Source organism: Telopea speciosissima, chromosome 6, assembly GCF_018873765.1.
Source record: "Telopea speciosissima isolate NSW1024214 ecotype Mountain lineage chromosome 6, Tspe_v1, whole genome shotgun sequence".
NCBI classification, from domain to species: domain Eukaryota; kingdom Viridiplantae; phylum Streptophyta; class Magnoliopsida; order Proteales; family Proteaceae; genus Telopea; species Telopea speciosissima.
The window spans coordinates 66226738-66233421 of NC_057921.1; positions in this window are offsets into that span (position 1 = coordinate 66226738).

Consider the following 6684-nt stretch of genomic DNA (forward strand, 5'->3'; position numbering starts at 1 on the left):
TAGAGAAGATTAGAGGGAAAACCTTATCTCGATTGAAATTGGCGACTGGTTGATCTTATTCTGTTCGTTGACTCAGAAAGTGCGTGTCCGTGCACGCGCGCAAAATCACTAACTCTGTATATGTTGTCTTCTTCTTCTTCTTCCCTCCTTGTTCCTCTCTCAGTCTCTCCTCGCCATCTGAGGGCGCACAAAAATCCTGCGTATTATTTGTCCCATGCTGCTTTCTTGTAGCCGCCATGAATGACATTGAAAAGGAATCTCAAGGGTATATGTGTAAACATGTTTACATACAAAATTAATAAATTTAACATAAAAAATATCACTTCGTGATCTGATAAGCCGAGCGAACACAGATAAAAATCGAAACCGAAATAAGCTTACTTTAGTGGCCCACATAATTTTACCATGTAACGGAAACCCCTCGGTGGGGGCAGAATTTTATTCATCCTCCAAAGGCCACGCAAGAGACTGTATACCCACCTGTGTATTGATTCTTTACCAAAAAAAACAAAAAACCTGTGTTTTGATTCTTTTTTCACTTAGTCAAATTTCAGACTCAATGGAATTGGATTGGATAGGGTTGCAATATGGTCCGCTTGGGCTTGGGCTTTGCCTTTTAAAATCCAGAGTTCCTTTAGTTGGGCCTACCTTTAGTTGGGCCTAGGCCCGGTCCTAACTCAGGGCCAAAAAAATCCAATTCTAACTTGCCTTCAAGGTCGGGCGGGATGACCTTGATTGACCCTGACCATGAACATGAAGAGAAAAACATGGTCGGGTTGGGCCCGGCCGAGCTGAGCCTGGTCCTAACTCAAGATCGGAAGTTCCTAATCTTCACTCACCCTCAAGGCTAGGGTATCCCAACCCAAGCCCTATTCAGGCTCAGGCCAGGGTTTGGCCGTCATAGACAAACTTGCACCCCTAGGATTGGGCACACCACTAGCTTTCCTGCCCAATGGAGAGGGTGGGATGGGGAGGGTAGAGGGGTCATCTCTATAGGGAGTGGGATAGAGACAGACTCAGGCTGGGCGTACCTAGTCTTTACCCAATTATTATATAGCAGTGCATGCCTACAGTTATGGAACTAAATATTGATATTGGGGCGATATCAATACCTCGCCAATCCCTTATCCATAGAACAGTTTTATTAAGGGTAAATTTATCTAAAACAAAAATTTTATTAAAATTGAGGGCAAAACTATCTATTATAGTGTGATACAGGCTATATGTACAGATAGGTATCAATACCTGTATCAACAAAGACCGATATGGATCTCAATATTAATAACCATGTCTAGAGTGCTCTGCCACTTGACAAACTCCACTTGGACTGAAAATAACATGTGGTAGGAGAAATAGGGGCTTGCTTGTCCAAAAAATTTGGGTTCCATTCAATATACCACATGGTAGATTTTTTAGTGACCTAATAAGGTTATGGGAAGTAGTTTTACAGATGAGAGTGTGGCTATCTAGCGCTCCATGTGTCCATATCTCTCCTCCTCAAAACAAGAGAGCAGAGGTGTCTTTTCATGTGAGGAGAAGAGAGATAGACTCATGGAGTGCTGGCGTAGGCCACACTCCCGGACAAAGTTCTTTTTCCCTAAGTTTATCTAGTCAGGCCAAACATTTATGCTTTGCAATTAAATATGTGTGTTAATAGAAATATTATATGGGCACGTATGATATTAATTGGGGTTAATATGAGTCAATTTAGTTATTGGATCATCTCTAATCAACTTGGATTCTAACTGGATTGAATCAATACTTTGTGGATGTCACAATTCAATCAAGCTCAAATTACATCTGAAATTTTGTCCAGTCCATTAATAACCCTACCATTGCAAACTCGTATTTCCTCATATACCTCCCCCATAATCCCATGTATGCCCATGCACCCTCTTCGTGATCTTGAAATCATCAATGCTTTATTTTGTCACTTATTAAATTTCTTTTGGCTGATAATTGACATATTAGCAAGGACATTGGGATCTACTAATGCACCAAATTTCAATCCCATGCAACCTATGATATAACTATATCTAGTGAACCAATTGTTTCAACTACACCCAATTGATTCATGTAATGTTGGGCAACAAAGAAACAATACATGAAATAGTAGATGTAATTGAAAATGATGAAATGGTTAAATGATATAGGACCAAGTTTTCTTTCGCCCACAATGAAGATGAATATCTTCGGTCCATGGCCATCAATGTGCTTTGACGAGATTCTCTAGGAACAATGAAGTGAGATTTCAAATCTCCAACATTCAAGAGGACAAGTCATTATGACGGTGAATATGTGAGTGAAAAAGTTAGTCCTGATTGTAAAAAAAAAAACTCTCTCCATTGGTAAAACTATAAAAGACAATATAATGAATTAAAAAAAAAAAATTTCAAGATGAAGAAAAAATAAGTTGAAGACACTATTGTTTAATGTGGTATTGACATTTGCGGCAAAGGCCATTTTAATGCAACATTAATGACAAGTGCTATTGCTTATAAGAGTTGAAAGGACAAAAGGATAAACCAAATGTGGCAAGACTATTTTCTTTAAAAAAAATATGGCATGAACAATTTGGGAGAATAAAGAATTAAATGAATGGGATAATCTTAATTACTAACATGACCTCAAACAGAGTTGAATGGCAATAATAGAAATTGAGTAATCAATTCAACTTAGTTCGAAAAAGGCCTAATTGAGTTGAGTTGAATTGAATTCTAAACCTGAAATCCAATATACATGCCAAACAAGGATGTTTAGACATACTAATAGTATTAATAGTCATTGTTGTGAGGTAGAAAAGCATAATAAATGAACTAAGCCATCATTTCTTTTTTGTGCAAAACCCCATGTAGTGGAAAGTATTCTTAGGCCTCTTCAAGCAAAACATACATATAAATTTTAGAAAGAGTTTCAAAAAGAAGGATTCCCAAAGACCTTGATAAGGGAAAGAGAGCCCATTTAAAAATGGCATGGACAAAAATATTCTTAGATCTACTGATATTAATAAAAATGGTAAATTACACGTCACCCCTTGGTTTATGAACGAAACTCAGATCACCCCCTGGTTTTTGAAAAAACTTAAATCACTCCCTAGTTTAGACCCCAATATGACAACTTAGGCACTACCGTTATGCTATTAAGTGATGATGTCAGCCAGTTAAATAAATTTAAATCCCTAAACTACCCTTGACCAATGTTGAAGATGAAGGAAGGGTAGTATTGTATAGTTAATTCTAATGTTTTAGTACAAGGGTAAAATAGTCCTTTCAAACAAATAACTAACAACAGACTAACACCGTTACTGTAGGGGGGTGATTTGAGTTTTTTCAAAAACCAGAGGGTGATTTGAATTTCGTTTGAAAACCAGGGGGACGTGTAATTTACCTTAAAATAACAATATTTAAAGAAAGATCAAACAATATGATGAGTTGGGTCCTCAACTTTTCATGTGGTGTTCTAAGATTCAAAACCACTTTCCCTTTTCCTTTTTTTTTCTTGTTTTTTGGTGAATAAAGTAAAGTTAAATTAAACATAATATTAACAAGAGTATTCAGGCAGTCGGTTGAGGAATGAGTAATCCCAGCATGTCTAGCTATGTTATCTACAGGCTGTAAAAACGATCTGGGTTGTTTTAAAATATTTACAGACCGAAGGGAAGAGAGGGATTGGAATATATCAAACAAAAGTGAAAAAAATTCCCATGGTCAAGGATAGAGTTCATGATCAGTGAGCCAATCCCGAAGTTGCTGAGAATCAGTCCATATGGTTACTTGTTTGCAGTCCCATGAAAGTGACCTTTCGATCCTTGCTTGGACTCCTCGGAGCTCCGCTTCTTGTGCTGTGCCTACAAAGCCACAGTCCATTGCCGATGCTAATAGTGTATTGTTATAAATAATTAAAAAGCCCCAGCCACCATATGAGGATGAGTGACAAAAACTTCCATCAGATAAAATGAGACATGTATCCTTGGTATCCAATTCCAAGTAATAGGAAAGAGGTAAGGAGCTAGTGAAGAGCATGTCAGGTGGGCTGAGGTGGGTTGGCCTCTCATCAGAAGCATAAAGATTTAAATCCACATCTAGCGTTGAATATTACATAATATCAGTTCTGGGTTGATGGACTGGTTGTAAAACAAAACCTGATTCCTGTGTATCTAAATGAAGTATAAAGTAACACTAATAATACTTAAAATTCTGTTTTGTGTGTCCTTATTTCCCCCAGTTCGATTTAAAAAACTGGTCAAACCATCAAATAAAGAAGTTCCAATAACATGTTGGTACGGCTGCCCAGAGGACCTGCCGCCCAGATGCGTTTAGAGAAACAACAAGAGAGAAATAAATGCCAAGGTGTTTGTGGTTCTTCCTGACACATAGTACAGAGATTGCTATCTAGGCTTTTCCAACTTAACTTGGACTTAGTAGGGATTCCATCATGGAGGACACGCCAAAGGAAAAGCTGAAACTTGGGGGGGGGGGATTTTAAGCTTCCAAATCTGAATCCAAAGGGGTGGAGGATGACCTTGATTGGAGGGGGTTAGATAGGATGCAACCCGTTTAGTGGTTAGCTTCCCGGATTTAGAAACAAGGGAGAATAAGTGATCCGCATGGGGATGCGAAGAAATTGGAAGGCTTAAAATAGAGTCACTGATTTGCCGTGGGAAAATAGAGTAAATAAGAGGAATATTCCAAGCTCGCTGAGTAAGTAAATCAGAAACAGTATGGTACAAAAGGATGGGCTGCATAATTTGATTAAGAGATGTAAAGGTAGTAGAGGGGATCCAAGGGTCATTCCAAAGATGGATACAGGAATCATCCCCCACATGCCAGCGAATCAATTTCTTAAAAAGAGGTAGGACATGGAGAATGTTGTTCCAAGTCCAAGAACCATGTTGAAATTGAGCTTGAGGATTTAGAAGAGAAGAGTGTGGGAAGTATTTTGCTTTGAGTATGGTGGACCATAGAGAGTTGGGTTCAGAAACCAAGTGCCAAGTTAATTTCAAAATAAGTGCTCTATTATGGTCCCAGTGTGAACGGACTCCCAGACCTCCAAATTTTTTGTGTTGGCAAACCGAGCTCCAAGATATCATGGAAGGAGTCTTAGTACCCGCAGGTTTTCCATTCCAGAAAGTAGAGCTAAAGGAGTCAAGTTGAGAACAAACGGATTTGGGAAAAAGAAAACAAGACATTTGATATGTGGGAATGGAACGAAGGACAGATTTAATGAGTGTTAATTTACCTGCCTGGGAAAGGAGATTGCACTTCCAATCCGACAATTTCCCTTTGACACGATGGAGGATAGGTGCGAGACTTTTGGTCTTGGATCGGCAGGGAAAGAGAGGGGTGCCTAGGTACTTGGATTCAAGGCTCATGTCACCAATTGCAAGAAAATGACAAATGTCATGTCTCAGATGTTGAGGGGTATTCAAGCCAAAGAAAATGCCACTTTTGAAAGGATTAAGTTATTGACCAGAGAGAGACTCAAAGAGGCAGATGATGGCTTTTATAGTGTGAACATCATCCAATGTAGCACAGCAGAAAAGGAGGGTGTCATCGGCAAAGAATAGGTGGGTAATTTCAGGTGCGTGTTGAGAGATTTTGATTCTCTTAAAAAGCTTCAGATCCCGATAGGTGTGTAACAATCGAGAGAGGCATTCCATAGTAAGCAAGAAAAGATATGGACTTAGGGGACATCCCTGTCGGAGTCCCCTAGTAGGTCGGAAGTAATCAAAGGAGCTGCCCTGGAGTTTTATAGAAAAGGAACAGCGGAGCAAGGTAGAAATGAGATTGATCCAATGTGTAGGAAACCTAAGATACTGAAAGAGTTGTAACAGAAAGCTCCATTCCACCCGGTCGTAAGCTTTAGACATGTCCAATTTCAGGGCCATAAATCATGTTTTCCCTTTTTTTTTTCTTTTTCAGGAACTGGAAAATTTCATGGGTAATGATTATGTTGTCCGAAATTTGACGACCTTTCACAAAAGCCGATTGGGTGGGGGAAATAAAAAGGGGAAGAATAGGCTTAAGCCGGTTGGCAAGTATTTTGGTCAGAATTTTATATGAAACATTACACAAGCTGATGGGTCTGTAATCTTCAACCTTATTTGCAGAATTGTGTTTAGGAATCAAAGTTATTAAGCTATGGTTAACACCACAAGGGAGGAGGGCTTCCTTGAAAAACATGTGAACAAAGTTTAGGACATCCAGTGATATGGAATCCCAACAGCAATGATAAAAACCAGTGGATAGACCATCAAAACCAGGTGCTTTAAATGCTCCAATGTTGAAAACAGTAGCCTTAACTTCTGCCAGTTCCGGTAGAGAAGTTAGGAAAGTAACTGAGGAGGTTGGGAGAAGCGAAGTAAATAGACATTCAACAAAGGATGGATCAAGTGGATGGGAGGTGGTCATGACAGAACTAAAATGGGATACAAACATATGGGCCAAATCTGGAGGGTTTGAGATAAGAGCACCATCGGCATCCTTAAGAGCAATAATGCGATTAGTTCTGAGGTTTTGTCGAGTGGTCGCATGAAAAAACTTGGTGTTGCGATCCCCCTCCAAAATGTAAAGTTGTTTTGATTTCTGAAACCAAAAAATCTCCTCAGCTGTCAAGAGTTTGTCAAGGGAAGAATAGGTCTCCCAGAGACAAGAAAGTACCTCCTCAGAGGGGTCCGGGCCTTAA